Genomic DNA, 25,271 nt, shown 5'->3' with positions numbered 1-25,271 from the left:
TTTTGAGATGGAGTCTCATTTGTTGCCCAGGCTGGAGTGCCTTGGCACAATCTCAGCTCACTGCAACCTCTGCCTCCTGGAATCAAGCATTTCTCCTGCCTCAGCCTCCCAAGAAGAATAGCTGGGACTACAGGTGCACGCCACCATGCCTGGCTAATGTTTGTATTTTTATTAGAGACGGGGTTTCACCACGTTGGCCAGGTTGGATTACAGACGTGAGCCACTGTGCCTGGCCCTCTTCAATTTTTTTAATCAGTGTTTTGTAGTTTTCCTTGTAGAGATCTTTCACTTTCTTTGTTAAATTTATTCCCAGGTATTTTATTTTTTATAGGTATTGTAAATGAGATTGTCGTCTTGATTTCTTTCTCAGCTAATTCATTATCATTGTATGGAAATGCTACTAATTTTTGTATGTTAATTTTGTATCCTGCAACTTTACTTAATCTATTTATCAGACCTAGGAGATTTTTGGTGGACTCTTTAGGATTTTCTAGCATAAAATCATATCATCAGCAAAGAAGGACAATTTTTTTGTGTGTGTTTTTGATGCAGAGTGTCGCTCTGTCACCCAGACTTGAGTTCAGTGGTATGATCTTGGCCCACTGCAACCTCTGCATCCCAGGTTCAAGCAATTCTTCTGTGTCAGCCTCCTGAGTAGCTGGGGTTACAGGCACATGCCACCACACCGAGCTAACTTTTGTGTTTTTAGCAGAGATGGGGTTTCACTGTGTAGACCAGGCTGGTCTTGAACCCCTGACCTCAAATGATCTGCCTGCCTCGGCCTCCCAAGGTTCTGGGATTACAAGTGTAAGCCACAACTCCTGGCCAAGAAGGACAATTTGACACCCTCTTTTCCAGTTTGGGTGCCTTTTATGTCCATCTCTAGCTTAACTGCTCTGGCTGTAACTTCCAACTATATGTTGAATAGAAGTAGTTGAAAAATGTTCATCCTTGTCTTGTTCCAGCTCTCAGAGAAAACACTTTCAGCTTTTTCTTATTCAGTATGATGTTAGCTGTAGGTTTTTCATGTATGGCCTTTTTATGTTGAAGTATGTTCCTTCTATGCCTTATTTGTTGAGAGTTTTGGTCATGAAGGACATTGAATTTTACCAAATGCTTTTTCTATATCTATTGAGACAGTCATATGATTTTTGTTCTTCATTCTGCTGATGTGATTGATCATTTTTACTGATTTGCATATGTTGAACCATCCTTGCATCCCTGGTATAAATCCCACTTGATCACATTGTTTATTTTGTTTGTTTGTTTGTTTTCTGAGATGCTGTTGGATTTGATTTGCTAGTATTTTGTTGACAAATTTTGCATCAGTGTTCATCAGGGATATTGGCCTGTAGTTGTCTCTTTGTGTTGTGTCTTTGTCTGGTTTTGGTACCTGGGTAGTGCTGGCATAGAATGAGTTAGGGAGAATTTCTTCCTCTTCAATTTTTTGGAATAATTTGAGGAGAATTGTTGTTAGTTCTTCTATGAAAGTTTGATAGAATTTGGCAGTAAAAGCCAGGTGTGTTGGCACATGCCTGTAATCCCAGCACTTTGGGAGGCTGAGGCAGGTGATTACCTGAGGTCAGGAGTTTGAGACCAGTCTGGCTAACATGGTGAAACCTTGAGGATGTGGAGATATAGGAACACTTTTACACTGTTAGTGGGACTGTAAACTAGTTCAACCATTGTGGAAGACAGTATGGCGATTCCTCAAGGATCTAGAACTAAAAATACCATTTGACCCAGCCATCCCATTACTGGGTATATACCCAAAAGATTATAAATCATGCCGCTATGAAGTCACATGCACACGTATGTTTATGGTGGCACTATTCACAATAACAAAGACTTGGAACCAACCCAAATTTCCATCAATTATAGACTGGATTAAGAAAATGTGGCACATATACACCATGGAATACTATGCAGCCATAAAAGAGGATGAGTTCATGTCCTTTGTAGGGACATGGATGAAGCTGGAAACCATCATTCTCAGCAAACTATCGCAAGGACAAAAACTTATAGGTGGGAATTGAACAATAAGAACACTTGGACACAGGAAGGGGAACATCACACACTGGGGCCTGTCGTGGAGTGGGGAGAAGGGGGAGGGATAGCATTAGGAGATATACCTAATGTAAATGATGAGTTAATGGGTGCAGCACACCAACATGGCACATGTATACATATGTAACAAACCTGCACGTTGTGCACATGTACCCTAGTACTTAAAGTTAAAAAAAAAAAAGAAGAAGAAGATACACACACACACACACACACAAATACAAAAAATTAGCTGGGCATGGTGGTGATCACCTGTAGTCCCAGCTATTCATGAGGAGGAGAGTCACTTGAGCCTGGGAGGCGGAGGTTGCAGTGAGCTGAGATCGCGCCACTGCACTTCAGCCTGGGCTACAGAGTAAGACTCCGTCTCAAACAAACAAACAAAAACAATGACAAAGAATTTGACAGTAAAGTCATCCAGTCCTGGACTTTGTCAGGAGACTTACTAATTCAATCTCATTACTCATTATTAGTCTGTTTGGGTTTTTTTGGGTTTTTTTCCTGATTCACTCTTGCTAGGTTGCCTGAGTCCAGGACTTTATCCATTTCCTCTAGGTTTTCCAGCTTGTTAGCGTATTATTCATAATTGTCTCTAATGATCTTTTATATTTCTGTGATATCAGTTGTAATGTCTCCTTTTTCATTTGTGATTTTATTTATTTGGGTCATCTCTCTTTTTTATGATTAGTCTAGCAAGTGGTTTATTGATTTTGTTTATCTTTTCAAAACAACTAGTTTTTCATTTTGTTGATCCTTTGTATCTTTTTTTAGTCTCTATTTCATTTATTTCTGCTCTGATCTTTATTAATTCTTTCCTTCCACTAATTTGGGGTTTTTTCTTGCTTTTCTGGTTACTTGAGGTGCGTGATTAGATTGTTTATTTGAAATTTTTTATCTTTTTATGTAGGTGTTTATTTCTATAAACCTCCCTTTTAGCACTACTTTTTCATAGATTTGGATATGTTGTTTAAATTTTCATTTGTTTCAAGGAATTTTTTTATTTCCTCCTTAATTTCTTCCTTGATGCAATGATTATCCAGGGGCAGCATGTTGTTTAATTTTCATGTATTTGTACAGTTTCCAAAGTGCCTTTTGCTATTGATTTCTAGTTTTATTCTATTGTGGTCCAAGAAGATATCTGATATAATTTTGATTTTTAGAACAATTTTTGAGACTTGTTTTTTGTCCTATGCTCTTGATTGGATAGTACACTTTGGCTTTGATTCTGAGCATGTGCTGTAGTGTAGTCTCTGTGTAATTTCTTTGGCTATAAACAGCATCAGTGGTGTCTATGATTTCCTTGATAGCTTAAGGTGCATTTGTTAGTGGAGCCTGTGTTGAAGTTTTTCTGGGCACTGGGACACCAGATGGGCCAGTATTTAGGCCCCAGTGGTGGCAACAGTAGGCTGACCATGTCTGTCCTTGGGACCCAGGGTGGAGTATGCTGGCATCAGTGTTAGCAAGTCCAGATGGGCCAATTATTAAGCCTCTAGGTGGCTTTCGTGAGTGCTGGATATAGCGACAGTAGGCCAGACAGGTATGTGGGTTCTTGGACCCCCAGGCAAGGAGTATGGCATGGGCAATGGCAGTAGAAGTGATGGGACAACCCTTTGCTCCCAAGCAGTCCATGCTGATGTTGAAAGTAGTTATGATGGGCTGGGAGGGCCAGTCCCCAGGCCTATAGGTAGCACATTTGGGTGGGTGCCAACTGTGGTTGTAGCAGCAGGTTGGGTGGGCCCAACCTTAGACTTTGGAAGGATTGCTCAGGTGTGAATGGTGGTAGACTGGGTTGTGTGATCCCCACTTTACAGTTTTGCCTTTTCTAGAATGTCATGCGGTTGGAATCATACAGTCCGTGGCCTTCTTAGACTGGCTTCTTTCACTTGACAAAATGTTTTTAAGGTTCCTTTGTGTCTTTGCATGGCTTAATAGCTCATTTTCTTTTTGCTGCTGAATAATATTCTTTTGTACAGATGTACCCCAGTTTGTTTATTCATTTTTGGCTATTATGAATAAAGCTGCTATTAGCATTCATAGGGATTTTGTGTAGGAGTAAGTTTTCAACTCATTTGGATAAGTATCTAGAAGCATGAGTTCTGAATCATTATTATTGGATTTTCTGTTGCAAACCCCTTTTCCTTATTCACCTTCCTTTTTGTCTTTCTCCCTCAGATAGAATGACTTAAGAAAAATAAAAATAGTGCATATTCATAATTTTTAAAAATTAAAGCAACACAAAAAGTGCAAAGAAGAAAGTGTGAAAAAGTAAAAAATCTATGGCCTGGAAATAAACATATTAATCTTTGATAGGTGTCATTCCAGACATCTCCTTATACATGTATATGTGCAGATGGAAGGTGGAATTTCTACTGCTGCTCCCATCCCCTGCCCCCACCCACCCACACACACACACCAGGAACTCTCCATGTCTCTTACCTTACATTGTTTTCCTCCATAGCTTTTATAAACCTTTGACTTCCTCTATATTTATTTGCCTTTTTCTTGCCATTAGAATATCATCTTCATAAAGGGAGGGATTTTGTTTGGTTTACTGCTATATCCCCAGTGCCTGGACAGTCTGCCTAGACACATACTAGATGCTCAATAAATGATTTATGAATAAATGAATACCTACATAGGAATATGAGATTTAAAAAATGAAATCATATTATTCATAATTAGTTTTAAATAAAATTTTATTTTTATTTGAATTCAATTAAATATTGTTATTTTAAAATATTAAATGTTTCCTCACCATAAGAAATATTTTTTTCCCAAAAGAAATTCCACTCAAGTTAATTTTTAAAACTATGAAAACCATTAAGAGATGAGATACAGAAACCACATATTTCACTGTTAGGCAATAATCTGTTCACTCCATGCTATTAAATATGAGGAGAAATTAAAGTTCTTAAATTTGCTTCCACTTCCAATTCCCATCCCCACCTGCCAATTTTCATCATTTATATTATATTTTGTTAGTTACATTATCCTTGTTTTATCATGACAATTCCACACATTTCTTTAATTTTGCATATAAGTAGATTCAGTGCTCATCACTACTTCTTTTACCATTACGTCTCCATTCCTGAGGTTCCAAATTTTGATTCATTCTCAATTGCCTAGATTTCATCAAGTAGTTTTTCAAGAAGCTCTCAATGGTGCTGTAATCTTTGAGAACGGTCATGCTTAAGAATATCTGGTACTGTAAAGGACACCCTGACTTGCTATAAAGTTCTTGGTTTACTTTTTCTTTCTCTCAACTATTTGTAGACATTGCTCTATCAATACGGAAGTGTTAGGCCAACCTGCAGTTTTTGTTTACAGTTAGGAGTGATGTTGAAGCTACTTTACAGCCAAGACAGTATGAGCAATAACTAATCAGAAAAGACTAGGATTGAACAACTTATTAGCTCAACTGGTGCATACCCACTGAACATAAACTCTGCTTGTAGTGAAAAGTCAAACAGAATAGAAGGATATAATGTGAAGAATGAAAGTCCTTCATTTCTTAAGAAACGTTTCTCTTCAGTTATGTTCCAGTTGTAATTTAGTGTGGAATGAATGGCGTGCTTCATGCTGTCTTGTCTTCAGGAGTAGTTGTAAATCTAGATAACACACCTCCACAGATGTAGAGAATAAACAGGCCTCTAATTTGCTCTAGTCCCCGTGGGTTGTCTACAGCACAGCTGCCCCTGGATCGATATGGAGAAACCTGTATTCAAAGGTCCAAACCTTGTCCCTAGGACTTAGCTTCTTCACCTGGGACATTCAGATGATACCAGTTGAGGAAACCAAGATACAGGAATTTAGTACCCATCTATTCCTTCCAATACAAAACATCGGAGAATTCTGGCTTTTGCAAACTGTTGTTGACATTTTATACCCAGATGTTACCATTACCTTTGAAGCCTCTTGTGCCTCCTCCCTGACTCCACTCTGCTCTCTTTCCACCGGGAGCAACCACTGACCTAAAATTTGCATTTATCATTTTTTTTTTCTTTTTGTTATCATTTTACTACATAAATTTGTATCCCTAAACAATAAAGTATCTAGGTTTGAAAGCTGCTAAATCCACGTAAGTGAGATCACACTATATTTACACTTCAGCAACTTGCTTTCTTCACTCAACATGGTTCCTGACATTCATCCATATGGATATGTGTAGCAGTAGTTTATTCATTTTCATTGCTGCATAGTATACCATTGGGTGAATTATCACAATTTATTCATTCTACTGTTGATGGGCATTTGTGTTATTTTCCATATTTCTTCACTATTACAAACAATGTTACTATGAACATTCTTAAGGTGTGTCCCTTGGGGCACATGTGTAAGAAATTCTCTAGAATATATGCCTAGGAGTGGAATTGCTGCATCATGCACTATGTACATCTTTAATTGTATTACATAATGCCAAATTGTTTTTAAAAAATGGTTATACCAATTTACACTTTCCTTATAGGGCTAGAGTTCTGGCTCAGTATTCTCATCCACACTTGTTATGGTCATGGACCATACAATATGGTGGTATAGCCACCTTATTTCCTCATTTTACTTTTTATTATTTTTCTAACTTTTTCTAACTTACTTAATTTTCATCGCTTGTTTAAATAAATGCATTTACTTTTTGATATTTTTGAGAGGTGAATTTGTATACTTTCATATGTAGTGCTCTCATTATTCATGTCTAAGTAGTCCATAATTCCAGTTTTGAATTCTATTTCTGGCTAGATAAATTAAAAAACCATTCCACTATAAGCACATAGAAATGCTATGTAAATTATAACAGGCTTTTAAATACATAGATAAGCTTACCACAAATTAAAAGAAATCATAGAAACAAAAATTAAGAAAAACGTGTAAAGCAAAATTTAAGTAGGAGCTGACATGATAGCTTCCATGCATTCTTAGATTTTAGAAATACGGGTCCCCAGCATGATAAATTTAAAAAGCAAACAAACTGCAGGACACTAGAAAGAAAATATTCTAAAAGTAACAGAGGATAACAAATATATTATCTATTTTTTAAAAAGGGGGGGAGATAGACTAAAGCCAAAACAGTAACAAGTGAGAAGAGAGTAGAATAATTTCTTCACAGAACTGCAATACACTATCTATCAAAATTCTATTCCCAGCTAAGTTATAATACAAAATTGAAAGTTCACCACAAGGATACCTTCATGGAAAGAATTCCTAAAGGAAATTAATTAGCACAGAAGCTAAGCATACTTGGCAAAATTTCAAAAAGACCACTAAAACAAGTGGAAATAGACTACATAAGAAATTAAAAGCACAAAATGTCAAAAAAAACCCCCAAATAATATATATTAAATTGACAAAACTCCTCAGTTATAAGACAAATTATTTTTTTTTGTAAGAATGCACCCAAAACATGAAGTAATAAAAGGGTGATGAGGTCAAAGAGATGAGTTGGGGCTGTCTCATAAAGAAACTTGTGGACCTTAATAAGAAATTTGAGACTTACTGTGTGGTGGGAAGCCACTGAGGAGTTTGAGCAAGGGAGTGACATGAACTGATTTTTGTTTTAAAAAGCTCATTCTGGCAGTTGGATGAACTGTTTTGAGTCAAGAAAGAAGCAAGGAGATGTGTTAGAAAATTCTATTGACTTTTTTTTGGAAAGTGACATGTTAAAGTCTTTTTTTATTACCATGGATTTATCACCTCTCCGAATCTTCTCAAAGTTTTTGCTGTATGTATTTTGACACAATGTTGTAAGGGGCAAAAGTAGAAGTTAACATCTTATTGGTGAATTGAAACTTTTTTTTTTTAAATGGAAACTTTTTAAAAGAGAGCTTTTCTGTTCTTTTTTCAGAGATGGGGTCTTGCTGTGTTGCCCAGGCTGAACTTGAACTCCTGGGCTCAAGTGATCCTCCCACCTCAGCGTCCCAAGTAGCCGGGAGTTCTGGCATGCACCACCATGCCTGTGTATTGATATTTTTAAAAGTCCATCTAAAGTGTCCTCCTTTGACCCATTTACTGTTTTTTATTTCAAAATTTCATTGCATGCTTTTATTTTTATTATCATTTACTAACTGGTAAATTGATTCATCTCTTCATTTTTATACTTTCTGTGTCATGTTTTACTGGGTATGCCTTTTGTAAATATCATGCAGCAAATTTTATTTAGTCAACAAATATTTAAAGAGCACTCACTGTGTTATCAATCACATTTTAAGCATTAGGAAGACATGGAGGAAGTCATGAAGCTCACAGTCGAAAAAGTTCACATTTAATTGCTTCTCAGCCTTTCTGTTAGGAGCTACTGTAAAAAGTTCATGCTTCCTATGTTCTGCTTTTTAAATTATGGGAACTTCTTTGGCTATTCTTCAAAGCGTAGTGTTAGGAAAGTAGAGGGAAACAGACATTAGCCATCTTGTCTGATATTAGAAAAATAAAAAATCTCTGTCAGTTAGAGAGCTCTGCCTAGGGTTTTGGTGTTAACTCTGTGGTTAGTAATCTCACTGCCTATGAAATATTTTTCACAAGTCAGGGTGATGACTATTAGTGAGAGTTTTAAACTTGGTGAGTGAGGGGGCATGAGCAAGTGTCACCTGCACCTCACATATTCTACTCTCTGAACCACCATGGCCTATTTCTTAGAGGTCATTTGGATATGGCTGAACGAAAATGTGTTAGAGCTGAAAGCACCTCGAAAATCAAGCCATACGTGAATTCCTTCTTGTTCAGTCTGTAAAAATTGTCTTTTTGGTTCTGAATATCCCACAAAGTGAGATTTTTAATATGACAAGGTAAAGCATTAGAAACACATTTTGCAATGCCAAAGAGGAAAGAAAAGTGGCTTGAAATGCAGAGCTGCTCTGAGTCTGTCAGATCCTCTCCTCTTACTCGTGTTGCTTTCTCAGTTCCCTCCTCTTCCTTCCCCTCTATACACCACATACAAAGAGAATAAAAGAGATGACCTCAACCTGAGACCTGAGAAAAATGTGTAGCCACTTTGTGTTAACTCTGAAGGAGTTCTCAGTTGAGGGATCAATATTCATGCCATTTTGCCACACATGGGTAGCAGTCGATTTATCCATCACTCCACAGTTATTTCCCCAGCTCCCCAATGCACACCCTCAAAATCTGTCTCCCTTTAAGATAATAAATACCATGATGTCAATATCACAACACTCATATTTCAAAAGCTTAGAGAACTCTGTGTTGTGCTGTTGAAGATGAAATGTGAATTAATTGTCAAGACTTTGTTTGATGCATAATATGGGATCATAAACAGAAGGTGGATGGTGTGCATCACAATTTGTGCATATCACACTAAACTGAAATCCAGTATGATCAATGGAAGACCCCAACCACCTGCAATTTCATTCATGAGTCATTTTGTGCATATCCCTCCAAGCCTTTATTTTATCCTAGATTGATCTTCCTCTTGATTAAATCTTCTTTAACAATTTAATACTCAAGTCCATGATGATTCATCCTTTCCCTGATTTTTTTATTTTCTGTAAAGCTTATGCCAGAGTATGGGGCTTCTTTTTGCAGCAATGACTTTGTGGATGATGAAACATCATTTTTATTCCAGCGACAGCTTGGATTTCTTAAAAGTAGGGCTCATATAATTTACTTTGGGATACAATGGCTATCTACTCCCCAGGTATTTGTTGACTGAATATTGATTACATCATATAGATGTTAACATCAGGATAGTATTGACTGGCAAAGGCATAAAGTGAAGAGAGCTTAGATAAAATTCTTATGCTGGAAGAGTTTGCTACCTAGAATGGAGACAAAGTGCAAATGAATATTTATGATGTAGTGTGGTAAGCACCGCGGTAGAGGCATGTGCCAATGATAATTCACAGAGTTAGAAACACGTGGGTTGGTTATAAATGCATAGTTCAGGACTCTCTGAAGAGGAGTAGAGGAAAAAGAGTATCTGGTACAGCAAGAGCAAGAACACGACAATGTGAGATTTCCTATCTCACAGACAAGCGAGGCACTTTAAACATTAAAAGGTGATTGAAGACCTTGAATGCCATGCTAAGCAGTTTGGACTTCATAGGGAACCATCAAATGTTTCAATATATTTTTATTAAAAATATATCCAGAGCTGATTTTCTCTCTAGGAAACCCACCCCTTGTCTGCTGTAGGCAAAAGAATATTGGAGAATTCTGACACCGATAGGTTTTTTTCCTCATTCCAACCTCTGTTCTCCCTCTCATCAAATCATCCAGAGACTGGATTAGCCGGGCATGATGGTGTGTGCCTGTAGAATCAGCTACGTAGGAGGGTGAGGTGGAGGCTCACTTGAGCCCAGAAGGCAGAGGCTGCAGTGACCTGTGATCATGCCACTGTACTGCAGCCTGGATGACAGAGCTAGAATGTCAAACAAACAGACAAGATTAGCTGTAATTTACCAAGGTGAGGGGAAACTATTTCATGTGATGAAAAGTCAAGTCCAAGACCTATGTCATCCTGGGTACTTACAGAAGAAGCCCACCCAATCTGTCCAGGAGCTGGCATGGAAACCCCAGCATGTGAATCTGCTGGCCTGACAGCTGTAACAGAAGCTTGCAGAGAAGCTGCCAACCCAGAGGGCAGTCCAGGAAAAAAAAAATGAGATTTCTACAGCCTCTAGTGTGACAACTAACCATACCACTGAGGAAGTGGGCGGGGAGATACAGATGCTGGTAGAGAAAGACGACATGAAGGTGTTCAAAGTCATCTGTTGATTTTTACTATCTATTGCTTCATTGGTTAGGAGCATCATGGTGGTTGTTAAGCAAAATTTGGGCAGATAATCACCTAAAAAGTAGGATAATTGGGTCTTTTAACTAACAGTTTTTAGAAAATAGTTTGTCTCCATTTCATGGAGATGAAGACCTATAAGAAAGCCGTCTACACTGTTCTAAAACCACTGTGATTTGGAAACTTTCCAAAGAGATACTTAATCAAAACCAAGACAGCTCAGAAGACTTTTTACCTTAAATAAGCCTCTGACATATTTTAATATAAATTTTGTTAAAATAGGTTTAATAAGCTAAAGCGTAAAAATGGGAGCAAAAATAAATACATCTGCTTGAAAACAAGTTCATCAATATAATCCAAATCAGTTCAAAATTAATTTATGTTCAGCTTTAAAACTGTGACTGAAGGGAGTAATGTCAAGTAGATATCTAAACTTAGTAGATCTCTAAATTTAATTTGTAGGCATTGAACAGCTGCCTTTCATGGGTCCAAATGAACAACTTCAAATGTATCCACTTTAATTTACCAACAAGAAGTTCATGACTTAGGGAAGAAATTGGTTTTTTCATCAAGTCACCAGGCAGTCTCTGACCTTTCATTATTGCCTTTCCTAGAGATGACCTGGGGACAAAAGATCTGCTCAACTTAAACCTAACTCTCCCCACACTCCCTTTTGATAGTGAGGATCCAGGCCCGACATGGTAACTCATGTGTGTAATCTCAGCACTTTGGGAGGCTGACGTGGGAGGATCGCTTGAAGCTAGGAGTACAAGACCAGACTGGGCAACATAGTGAGACCCTATCTCCACAAAAAATTAGTTGAGCATGGTATCATGCGTACACCTCTAGCTAGTTGAGTGGCTGAGGTGGTAGGATAACTTAAGCACTGGAATTTGAGGTTACAGCAAGTTATGATTGCACCACTGTACTCCAGCCTGGGTGACAGAGCAAGGCCCCGTCTCAATAATAATAATAATAAATAATGAGGATCCAGAGCCAATGGCTCAGTAGATAGTCAATTTCCAGTTGTCTATTACCATATGCTCTGATTGTCTACTTTTGTCAAGAACATGGTGATCTCACCTCCAGTGGGCTCCTAAGTGCACAATGAGGCGTGAAGTTGTGCAGGTAGCCAAGAATTGTATTGGCGCCTAAAAAATGAGAACCTCGTAAATGCCTGTGACATCAATAACCTGCCTGTTTTCTATCATTTAATCTGTGACCTCTGCCTCAGTAGAAAGATATGGGAATGGGAAGATAATCTGTGCCGTATCAAACTTTTTAAAAAACAGCTGCCTTTCACAGCTTACCAGGTTTCCATAATTTATATCTGTCAAGATTTATGTTAGAAATAATTAATATTTCATTGGCTCTCTGTAGCTGAGCAAATCATCAACTCACCAAATCTTTTCCCTTGGATTCTTATATTTCTATTCCTAACAAATAAAAAGTCTTCCTAGAGGTGGAGACATAGAACTATAGAGACAGAGACTTCTCTGGCAACAGTGTGGAGTATAGAATAGCAGTGGTGAAACTGGAGACGTGGAGAGCTGTTTGAACATTATGGTCATAGTGCAAGAAAAAGGAAATTAGGATTCTGATCTAGGAAGTGGCACAGGAATGAAGAATATGTGCTGGAATTGTGAGAGAATTTGGTGAAAGAATTGGCATGTAATGAGTAAATGTGAGAAAGTGAAAAATAAGAGATGGCTGAGGGTTTTAGCCTGGTTATTGACATAGATAGACATAGATGTTGATGCACAGTGAAGATTAGGTTTATGGAGGGAGATGGGATAACAAGATGAGTTTGATAAACTCTATGTGATGTACAGTGAGAGGTTATTATAATAGGAAATAACTGGAACTAATGTGTCTACATATTTGCCTGCCTCCTGCATAAGACTGTGAGCTCTTTGAGTGCATTCATCTTTCCTTTCCAGTGCTTAACACAGAGCCCAGCATATACCAAGGGGGCTCAGTGTCTTCTTTTTTGTTTTGTTTTGTTTTTTAAGATGGAGTCTTGCTCTGTCGCCAGGCTGGAGTGCAGTGGCACTATATCGGCTCACTGCAACCTCCTCCTCCTGGGTTCAATGTTTCTCCTGCCTCAGCCTCCCGAGTAGCTGGGACTACAGGCACGCACCACCACACCCAGCTAAGTTTTGTATTTTTAGTAGAGTCAGGGTTTCACCATGTTGGCCAGGATGGTCTCCATCTGTTGACCTTGCAATCCGCTAGCCTCCGCATCCCAATGTGCTGGGATTACACGCATGAGCCAGCACACCTGGCCTTAGAGTCTTTTTTAATAAATGAGAGGTTGAGCTAACGTTGAAAATATGAATATTGCCTTATTGCAATGCATATTCCTAACTAAATGGATCAAATGTCATGTCATTATTGCAAATTCAGTTTAGATAGAGTTCATAAGGACAATTTAGATTTTAAGATTTTCCTTGCTGAAATCAACAGTTTCTAAGGATGGAAGGAATTGTTTTTGCAAAGAAGTATACAGATGGTCTCTAACTTAGGATGGTTTGGCTTATGATTTTTCAACTTTATGATGGTGCAAAAGCAATACACACCCAGTAGGAACCATACTTCAAATTTTGAATTTTGATCATTTCCGGGGCTAGCAATAATACGCAGTACCATATTCTCGCGATGCTGGTCAGTGGCGGCGAGCCCCTGCTCCCAGCTAGCTAAGCAATCATGAGGCTGAGCAACCAATACTTTACAGTGTACTGTATTCAATACAGTATGTGAGATATTCAACACTTTATTATGTAATAGGCTTTGTGTTAGACAATTTTGCCCAATGCTAGGCTAATGTGTTTTGAGCATGTTTAAGGTATAATGTTCAATAAGTTAGGTGTGTTAAACACACTTTCAATTTAGAATATTTTCAACTGATGATGGGTTTATTGGGACATAGCCCCCTCGTGAGTGGAGAAACATCTGTATTTCGAGAATATGCTACATGTGAGAGAAGGTCAACCCAGAAGCAGGAAGGGTGGAGAAAACCTTTCAGCAGAAGGAGGGAGACACTAAACCTCTGGAAGCTGAGAGAAAATGTACCCACTCTGGAGAGGAGTAAGGACTGAAGTGAAAGGGAGTCCAAGACATACCTAGAACTAGCCTTCACCTGGAGAGGCGGGGAGGTGGTCTTTCTGAACCATCCCCAACTCCCCATGAGCTAAGTCAGGAGCTCTGACACTTTGGACTCTAGGAATACAGATCTTGAAGTTCCTCAAACAAAATGCGGTACAATGACAAAGTGGTTGAGATTCACTTAGAAATTGCATAGGAGAGCTATTTCTTTTCACTGCCCACTCTGTTTCATGAGAAGGTTATACAGTCAAACTGAAAGAGGTGTAGACTGAGGTCAAATATTATGTCATATTTTAATACAAGGCACTAAAGTGCATCACTTTTGTGCATCACTTTTTACAGATGCTTTTATCGATGCAAAATAAGCATATGGTAAAATACACAAAGTTTAATTGTATAGCTCAATGAATTTTTTTATATACATCCATATAACTACCACCAGTTCCAGTCGTAGAAGTCTCTCCCATGCTTTTCCTAGTCAACATCAGTCACAAAGATAACCACTATTCTTATATCACTGTAGATTTGTTTTGGCTGTCTTGAACTTCATATGAGTGAAATTTCACAGAATGATTTTCTGGAGTTAGACTTTTTTCACTCTATGTTATGAGATTTATCTGTATTTTTCTTTGTTTTGTTTTGTTTTTAATTACAGCTAGTATTCCATTGTATAACTGTAGTACAATTTATTTATTCATTCTCCTGTGGGTGGATACTTAGACTATTTCCAGTTTTTGCTTATTATGAATGAAACTTGGAAACATTTTTGTTTGTATCTTTTAGTAGTGGGTATAAGCACTCATTTCTTTTGAGCATATTCCCAGAAGTAGAATGGTTGGGTAATAGGGCATTAAGATGTGTGGATTTAGGAGATGCTGCCACACAACTTTCCATGGTGGTTGTGGTAATTAACACTGTCACAGAAGTGTGTGAGTGTTCAGCTGCTCTGCTTCCTAGTCAACACATGTTACTGCCAGTCTTTTTTTTTTTTTTCCATTTTTATGAATTCAGGGTGTGTCTAGTAGCAAATCATTGTAATTTTAATTTCCATTATCCTGATGATTAATAATGTTGAGAATCTTATGCTTTATGGCCATTTTGATATCCTCTTTATTTTTTAAAATTTTTGTAGGTACATAGTTGGTGTATCTGTTTGTGGGGTACATGAGATGTTTTGATACAGGCATGCAATGTGAAATAAGCACATCATGGAGAATAAGGCATTTCCATCCCCTCAAGCACTTCTCCTTTGAGCTACAAACAAAAAATATGGAATGCTTTACAAATTTGTGTGTCATTCTTGATCAGGGGCCATGCTAATCTACTCTGTATCATTCCGATTTTTGTATATGTGCTGCAGAAGCAAGCACTAATATCCTCTTTTTTTAAAGTACCTCTTGAATTCTTTTGCCTGTTGATTGATTGATTGAGACAAGGTCTTGCTCTGTCACCCATGCTGGAGTGCAGTGGCTCAATCACCGCTCACTGCTGTCTCAACTTCCCAGGCTCAAGTCATCCTCCCACCTCAGCCTTCTTATAGCTGGGACCACAGGCACATGCCACTATAACAAGGCAGGGTCTCCCTATGTTGCCTAGGCTTTCTGACCATTTAAGATTGTTTTGTCTGTCTCTGTTTTATTAATTTTTAATTCTTTACATATTCCAAGTGGGTCTTTGTCAGAATATATATTGCTGATGTCTTCTACACTGTTCTTTACCTTTTCAGTCTCCTCTACATGGTGTCTTTTGATGAACAACCGTTCTTAGTTTTAATTGAGGCTCAATTTTTTAATTTTTAAAATGTTACCACTCTTTGTGTCTTTTTTAAAAAGAAATCTTGCTTGCCTTGGATTGTAACATTCTTCTAGGTTTTCTTCTGGGACCTTTAGTGTTTTAATCTTTTACATTTAGGACTATGATCCATTGGATGCCTTTTATATCTGGAAAGAGATAGGGTAAAGTAGGCTTTTTCCATGTGGATGCTTCACTGGACCTTAGCCAAAAGACTGAGAAGCTATCCATGTGGGTATCTAATTGACCCAGAGCCATTTATTGAAATGACCATCCCTTCCTCATTGCACTGCAGTGGTGTTTTTGACATGAATCTGGGGACTTTTATTTATGTGAGTCTCTAGTATGTTAGTCTATTTGTCTCTCCCTGCACCTATACCACATTATAGATAACTACCATAGATTTGTAGTCTTGATACATGACAGTAAAAGTCTAGAAACCTTGTTCTCCTTCAAAAGTGCCTCGATTTTTCTTGATCCTTGGAATTTTCATATAAATATTAACACTAGTTTGACAATTTCAACAAATAAACCTGCTGGGATTTTCATTGGGATTACACTGAATCTATAGATCATTTTGGGAAAAAATGACATCTTAATAATTTTGACTCTTCCAATTCATAAACACAAAACATCTCTTCATTTGTTCAGGTCTTCAGTTTCTCTTAGCAATGCTTTACAGTGCTCTTAGATAAGTCTTTCACATCTTATGGATGTACCATAATTTAACTAACCCTCTGGAAATAGGCATTCCTTTTCCATTTTTACTCCATTCTATCTTTATAAGCACAATGAAATTAAAAGCCTCACATGTATTTTAAATTATTTAAAGTACCATAATTGGTATCTGAAACAACTCATTCTCCTCTCCTATATTCTTATCGACCAGCAAGAATTCAAAGGGCAAAGAACAACTCCCAGGGTGTCCCATCCTTCGGTTTTTAAACCACAGCAGAACCACCTCAATCTATTTCCTATTATTAAAATCTCTAGGGAACAATATTGCATGAGCAGACTCGGTAGCCTTTCCAAACCCTTACCAATATGATCAGGAACTTCCTCCTCTTGTCACTTGTGCTGTAAATTAAACACATTTTCCCATTGTTCACTTAGTGAGCAAAAGAATTTATCAATGAATGGAAGAACATTATCTCATCTTTTAAAAAATACTTATTTATACATTAGAAGACAGAAACTGTATTTTGGGGACTATTAATTTCCCAAGTCTATGACGTTTTACCTCTACTAAAAAGCTAGATAAATATAGATTCTAATCTCCAAGTTTGTTGATGAATGAAAGAACACGTACCTGGTAAAATGTTCTGTGTAAGGCCTTTTGATAAGCAGGTGAACAACTTTGGTTTCAAGTCTTCTCTCAAAGGTGGCCAACTCTAATAAACTATTAGGCATCAAACCACATGAATGCTGAGCTCTGTAGGGGGCTCATCTCTGAGTTCTTATGGGTCATATCTTTTTGACAATGCAGCTTAGTATCATATTTACTGATTATTAAATAACTTTTTTATTACCAATGTGATACATACCCAACAAAGTTTAGAAAATATAGATGTGCAAAAAGAATCTGTAATTCTATGTTTAACTGAAAACCACTGTGAACATTATAGTATATTTCCTGCCAATATTAACTTATTTTAAAATTAATATTGTTTTAGAGTCTCCTTCCTAAGCTCTATACATTCACGTAGTCAACATCTTTCCATGCCATTAAATACCCTTTTTAGCATATTTTAATTCACCTATTAATTGGACGTTTATTAATTATTCAGTTTTTCACCAGTTTACACAAGTGAAGTACACATACCTATTGTTAAAATTTCATTCATATTTGTGATTATTTTGTCAGAACCATAGGTCTTAATTCTGTGCATCAAAACCAGTTGTGTTCGTCTGGGCATCATGGCTCAAACCTGTCATCCCAGCACTTTGGGAGGCCAGCGTGGGAGGATTACTTGAGGCCAGGAGTTCAAGGCCAGCCTGGGCAACATAGTGAGACCTCATATTTACAAAAAACAAAAATAGAAAAACTTAGCCAGTCATGGTGGCATGCACATTTAGTTCTAGCTCCGTGAGAAACTGAGGTGGGAGCATCACCTGAGTCCAAGAGTTTGAGGTTGCAGTGAGCTATGATCAAGCCACTGAACTCTAGCCTGGTCTACAGAGTGAGACCCCAACTCATAAAATTATCATAATAATCCAGGTTTAATGTGACAAAGCAATTCCATTTCTAGATAATTATCATACAGAAATTCTCACATAGATAAAGAAAAGGGTATACATTCAAGAATGATCATCGTATTATTGTTCATAATAAAAATGCAAAAATGATCTTAAAAAGTCTATCCTTAAATGTCCACAATGATTAAATAAATTGAAGTATCTCCATACAACTTATAGCACTATTAAAAAATTATATCTGAATATGCTGAAATGGGATAATGACTATATTATGTTATTGAATGAAAAAACACAAAATAATGTCTATATGATTACCTGCAGGGAATCAAGGGAGGAAGTGAAAGTTGAAGATCTCACCAATTTTTGATTTTTCTATTACTTGAACTTTTAAAAAATAGGCCCCAATTATATTAGTATTAAAAAACAAACAAACAAACAGGTTCAACAGATTCCCAGAATTCACTCCCAGAATCTCAAAGGAATGGGGCCCAGAGATCTGCAGTTCATAAAGCTTCACAAATGTTCTAATAAACTGCCAAGGTTGAGACCACAGCCTTAGGGTAAATTTCTAAAAGTGGAATTACTATGTCAAAGGGTGTGAAAAATATTAAGGCTTTTTATAAGAATTGCCAAATTGTCCTTTAGTAACGTGCCAATTCACATTCCCACCAGCAGTGCATAAAATCTCATTCTATCATCAACATGAGTGGTATAAAGTGTTTTAATCTTTGCCAGTTTGATAGATGAAAAATGCCAGGTCTGATTTATTTTGATAGAAGAGCTGGTTTGTTGCATTTGGTTCTCTTTGGAGGACACTCTGTCCCATCTATCTTCCTGTTGAATGGTGTAGATAGATACATCCTTCTCAGTTTGTGTTTCATTACAAAAATCACTTGGGGAACTTGTTAAAAGTGTAGATTTCCAGTTCCCATTTCCAATTTTGACTGAATAGGTCAAAGGTGGAATTTGGGAATATGGCTCAGAGAGAGAGGATTCAGGGAGTTCACAAAGGAGGGATGCATCCAGGCATCGGAAGAAAAATAAGCAACGGTGGATTTAGGGTCTGGGTATTTTGTATTCTTAGAATTGACTCTGCTCATTGCTTGCAGTGCCCTCTGCCCAGGATGCAGTTTCCTACTCCCCCAACCATCCTTCAAGTTGCAGCCCACGTCCTGCTCTATGTGTCATTAAAATCCACATCGAGTTTTCTCTCCTCTGCACTCCCACAGCACTTAGTGTCCGAACAACTCATCCCGACACTTAATCACACGCTGCAATTACTTTAGATAGATGAGAATTGACTTACAGTAATAAAGATAGAGTCTAATGAGAGTTGTAGAAGTATTATTTTAGGACAAGAAGAAATGCCCGAGGATATCTTGGAAGATAATCCTGCAATAAATTACATTTGTGTTGGCACTAAATTAGATGCAATGGCAAGTCTTTGAAATTTGAAGTCAGAACAGCCTTAAGCTATTAGAAACTTATGCTTCTCTGCTAAAATAAGAGACTACTTTTTATCTTCCAAACTGGCAAACATGAAAATCCCTTGATACCATTTTTGATTTGTTGTGGGACTGAGCAGCTCAGGTAATTCTAATAATCAGACAAGTTTGGGAAAGAATGCCCCACACTCAGTGTTCTCAGCATTGCCTGCTTTATTAGAATCCCTAATGACACATTTGAAAATTAGCCATGCTCAGCCCCACTCCAGAGATTCTGTTCCTATTGGATTTTGTAAAGCTCCCCAGGTAATTGTAAGATGTAACCAAGATTAAGACTCTGCTCAAAGTAATGCAAAAAGAATCACATGGAGATCTCACATGTATTTCACTATTCTTTGCCACTCCAACAGGAGGGATATTTGAATTGCTTTCTTAGTGGAAGTGATGGATTCCCAAAGATTTATTTACTGCCCACCTCAAGCATCTTGTCATTTCCGAGACGTTTGAGTAAATTTACTTTTAGTCATTTATTCATTCAACAAGTATATGTTGGGGAGTTTCTCTGCCAGGAACACTTCTGATGTTGGGATACAACAGGCAATAAGACAGAGGTGTCTCCGCCCATGATGTATGTAATGTACCAAAGAGGACAGTAATTAAATAAGTATTTGCAAGCAATTATACTGGAGCTGAGTCTTCCAGCAGCCTTCAGTGGTGTCCTGCTTTACCCAAGAAAGTTAAGTGTAATGGACTGTTCCCAAAGCATGCCACCTTTGTCTAAATTTCATGCAATATGCTTTAAAAAAAAATTCTAAATCTACAAGGTTATTCCTTTTAATTTATTGTATATCATAGGTATAAAAGCACTGTATTATCAAACCAGTTCCCTCTTGTCAGCATCAGTGAACAAAAGGTACGTATGTGATCTTGGCTTCACAATGGGAATGGAGGAGTACCATTGACTCTGTCCAGCATGGCCTTTACCAAAGCATTCCATATCATGAGCAGAGCACAATTCAAGCAAATGAAGTTTTTCTGACAATCCAACACATTCTAAGTTTTTTCTGTAGTCATAATGTTCATTTCAACCAAATGTACCATATGACTAATACCTTACTCCTGCAGGAAGTAAGCAGTAATATAGAATAGATACAGTCTTATCTGGCCTTCTGTAAGTAGCCCTACTTGAATAGTCAGAAAGAGGACCTAGTGTTTAGAATAAGAGTACATTTTTGGACTCTTCTCCACCCACCAAATTGAAGCTTATTGATGAATATAATCCTGGCATGACATACACAAGAAAATACACAGTTTATTCTTCACTGTCTATGCATTGAGAGAAAGTCAATATTTCTGAGGACTGAGGTCAGGTACCACCTGAATCACCCAGATACTTAATGTAACTTAAGATTCTCACTGGAAACAAGCTATTGTGATTTTGCTTGTGGGAGGAGCATTCTGTCCAACTGTCATAGGTAACTAAGGACCTGATGAGACACAATGGAAATGGCTCGTCAGCTTTTGCAGAATCTGATAAGATAGCATCAAGACCAAAGCAGATGTTTTCAAAACAGTAGAGTTCTCCAAGACATTGAAGTGTGGTTGACAGGTTATGTCTTGCACAAATGAACCAGGCAGAGGGACAAGTGGATGATGGAATCCAACCCATACCCCTCTTATGAAGCTATGTCTCCTAGTGTGAGGCATCAAGGTTGCTTTATTTCATTGGATCCATTCCTAACCTCCAAAGAATTATTTTCCTCTCTGAGCCTTGAACAATAGCTTTGTTCATCACCAATGAAGCAGACATTTCATGGCTGCTTACATGTCTATGTTTTCTTTTAGCTTGTGAGTTTTTGAGAACAAAGGACCAGGAATCACCTTGACAAACGGGTTCTTGGTGAATGGGTTTTTGATGAAATGACCTGGAGGTGGAATTATCTCTTTCAACTTTGGATTCCCAATACTCAGCACAGTGTGTGACATATCTCAGACACTCCATAAGTTTTGGGAGAATTGAAAAACAGATACTTTTTTCTGTTAATAAAAGTAACACATTTTCATACTCGTAAAAAAATCAACATACCAAATATAGAGGGAAAAAACAAATTTACCTTTTTAATCATGTAAACTAATGTGCAATTCAGTACATCAGTTCTGGAAACAAAAAAATAACAACAGTAATAATGACAATACATGAAAGTCTGTGAAATTTTGCCTGCGAGGGTAGGAACATACCTTCCCACTGCTTCAGCAATACATTATGCGGCTGCTGAGCTGAATTGAAAGCAGAACTCCATCCTCTTCAACATTCGTAATTGTTGTCTCTCCACTCCAAAGGCAACCCCCAGCTCTGTAGCCCGTAAAGAAGCATGATCTATAGCAGTGGTCCTATGGCAAGTGAAATGACTTTGTAGGAGAGCCCCAGAGCTTTGATCATAGTCAAAAGTGACGTCACTTTTGATAGGATGTGTCATGATGGTGTTGTCACTTGAAGTGACTTCATATTTCTAATAAGTGCTCAGCTGAAAAATATGCAGAGAATGGAAAACACAAGTTATGCAACTGAGAGTTGTGACTTCCTGTTAAACTTAACGGAGGAGGTGAGAACAGAACAGTAAGAAAAACGATACTGAAATGCTTATTTTTTAATATATCATTTCTTCTTTTGCTTTCACCACTTTTCTATACTGCACACAAAATGGACCACAGTATCCATTTATTATATACCATATGCATATGGAAAATAACATTTTAGATATGCAAGGGACCTAAATAATAATATGTATGCAACAAATAACCAGCAAAATTTATTTTTAAGGACATTCTATTCATTTATGGTCTCATTACCATGATTTTGGTAAGACTTCAGGCTATAAATTTTATTCCTTGGCCAACTTTAAAATTATTTTAGCAGTTTAGTATTGAATACTATAACACTTAAGGGTTGAGCTTTTCATTACATTCACTGGAAATTATTCTTGTCTCTATCACAATTCAGTTAGATACACTAAGTCTAAAAAGCTACCTAAGTTGTAAAACAATTATGGCCCAGATTAAATTATAACAGCAGCTTCCTGTATATCACATCTTAGATCAGACCACAGTTTTCTTCAGAAACAATGTATTTTAAACATCAGATTTGATCAGCCATAAACTCTAGGGGAACCTCCTGTCTGTGGTGGTTGAGCAGAAGGGAGAGGCGTATCAAAAATGATACGTATGAAAATATGTTCTTTATATAAATCACATTATCTATTCCTGTAACATTTCTGTAATGTTCTGTTGCTCTTGGGTGTACTCTCTGTACAAAAACTGTACTTTTAAAACATAAGAAATTTTCACAGATTTTCTTTATACTGGTTTCCGTAATTATTTTTTCTCTATCCTATTTCCCTGCTCCTTTTGCTGAAACTCCAATTTGGAACACTCTGTAAATTTCATCTTTAACCTATTTAATCTTTCTTCCACATGACAACAAAACACAAATTTGGCCCTAGTGGTACCTAATTGCCTTCTTACATCTCCCTGTGAAGCCAAAAGTTTCCCTGAATCTCTTAAACCAATTCAACCATCTTCAAATTTGACTACCTTTATACGTTTCTGAGCATTATTTATATCCAATGCTGTTTCATTCTGTCAAATGCAGCACTTTTCCTTCTCTTCAGTCCAATAAATTTGAAAAAGTGCTTTCTCCTGTGTCCCAAGCTCTGAACTATAACCCTGTTGGAACTCTCAAGGTCAAAGGAACAACTATAATATAGGTACTAAGAGACAAGTTCAGATGCAAAGAAGGAAAAATAGGAGAGAGAAAGCTTGTTTGGTGCGACTATTCACAGCAGTCAGATCAGGGCCTGGCAATAATTGCTGTTCAGTACAAATTCGTGGAACAAATAAATGAGTGGCACCAGTAATGTCTGCCAGCACTGGCTGTAGTTGTATGGGCAGGATCTTCACAAGCAAAGGTGTGAGCAGGTGTTACAAGTGGGTAACACCATGTATGCAAAGACACAGAGGCAGGAAAGCAATGAGACATGGGGAGCTTAGACCAGCACAACTGATGGGCCCACTTGTCCTACTCATGTGAGTATTCCCAGATGGGCAAGAACAGCAGAGAGCTATGGGACTGCCCTTCCTGCAAGAGAGCAGAGTGAACCGGTAGTACAGTGCAGGGCTAAAAGATTCTTTTTCTTAATATATTTGCTCTATTATAGGACTGAATATTTTATGCTTAATTCTGAGTCACAGAATAATTATTGCTTTCAAGAAATTATCCTGAATTTTCCTTCTATGGTTTGTCCAAAGAGCTCTAGATTTGAAGACAGAGCGTCATTGTTCTGCGTCTACATCTACCATTTGTAACTGGGCGACCTTCCCCTCCGTAGGCTTCAGCGTTCCTCACTGCAGAAATGGAGTAATAATAACACCTCACAAAGTTGTCAAAAATGAGATCATATTTGGGAAAGTAATAACAGTAATAACAAAAGCTTCCTTTTTCTTAGATTGATTCATTGCTGCTTTTGGTTTCATCACTATCCTATACTACATATAGATTGTGCCACAGAACATGTTTTAGTAAAAAGTATATATGCATACATATACCCATATGTATTCATCCATTTGCATATATGCAGCTTAGAACAATGATGACCATTTACTCTAGATACACCGGTACACAGTGCTACTTTCATTACCTCATTATATCCTCACAACAATCCTGGCAGGTACGTAATGTTATTTCCCCCATTTTACAGACGAGGGAACTGAGGCTTGGAAAGGTCACACTGTTGCCCAAGGTCACATAGCTAGGAAATGAGAGAATTTGGATATGATTTGTTTTTTTTTAAAATCCAGAGTCTATGCCCCAAATGCTACATACATGTAGGTAATTTCTCCAAATTTTGTCTTTATATTTCTCCAAAAACATGTAGTTTATGATAATTTCTACCAACCTTAAAGAGGTATAATGATATATAATAAATACATATTTAAAGTGTACAATCTGACAAGTTTTGACATAAGTATACACTCATGAAACCATTACTACAATCAAGATAATAAAAATATCCAGCACCCATAAAAGTTTCCTCATGTCCCTTCCTAATCCCTCCCTCCTACCTCTCCGTGCGCTGTCTGCCAGCCCCAGGCAGCCATTGATCTGCTATTGTTCACTATAGATCAGGCTGTATTTTCTAGAGTTCAATCTAATTAGAATCATACAGTATGCACTCCTTTCTTTTTTTCTAACAGATAGGATCTTTCTCTGTTGCTCAGGCTTGAGTGCGGTAATGCAATCAGAGCTCACTGCAGCCTCAAACTCCTGGGTTCAAGCACTCCTCCCACTCAGCCTCCTGAGAGCTGGAACTACAGGAGAGCACCACCATTCCTGGCTAATTTTTTATTTGTTTTTATTTTTCGTAGAGATGGGGTCTCACTATGTTGCCCAGGCTGGTCTCTAACTCCTGGCTTCAAATGATCTTCATGCCTCAGACTCCCAAAGTGTTGGGATTACAGGCATGAGCCATCACATTCAGCCCCATGCAGTTCTTTTTAACTGGCTTCTTTCACTCTGCATAATTATTTCAAGATTCATCCACATTTTTGCATGAATCAAATGTTCATTTCTTTTTATTACTGAGTAGTGTTCCATTGTATGGATATACTACAGCTTGTTTATTTATGATCATTTGAAAAAAAATTATACTCCGAAATATTCAAGAACTGAAAAAGCAAATTATATTCTTAAATTGTTAATATTCTGCTTCTTAATTTACATTTACTTTAAAATTTGTTATGCGTGTCTTCCTAAAATGTTAACTGTATCTCTAAATTGAAAAAGAATGGGATAAGAAGTTAAATAGAAGAGAGGAAAAGGATAAGGCATTGTCCCCCAGATATGACATCACTCCCGTCTTAAATTAATTTTGAAACCTGAC

General features: G+C 37.5%; 1 protein-coding gene and 1 non-coding gene across 2 annotated transcripts in view; one reads left to right on the top strand and one right to left on the bottom strand.

The window, feature by feature from the left end:
- STAT4 (signal transducer and activator of transcription 4) overlaps positions 1-25,271 on the top strand; it is a 124,167-nt gene that overhangs the window by 13,660 nt on the left and 85,236 nt on the right. The window lies entirely within an intron of this gene.
- On the bottom strand, positions 15,167-15,273 carry LOC119625402 (U6 spliceosomal RNA). The gene has a single exon (XR_005241610.1). It is a non-coding gene; the product is annotated as a U6 spliceosomal RNA (small nuclear RNA).

The sequence above is a fragment of the Chlorocebus sabaeus genome, chromosome 10 (genome assembly GCF_047675955.1).
Source record: "Chlorocebus sabaeus isolate Y175 chromosome 10, mChlSab1.0.hap1, whole genome shotgun sequence".
Lineage (NCBI taxonomy): Eukaryota > Metazoa > Chordata > Mammalia > Primates > Cercopithecidae > Chlorocebus > Chlorocebus sabaeus.
The sequence above is the reverse complement of the archived record's forward strand: the minus strand, read 5'-3'. Positions and strand labels throughout refer to the sequence as shown.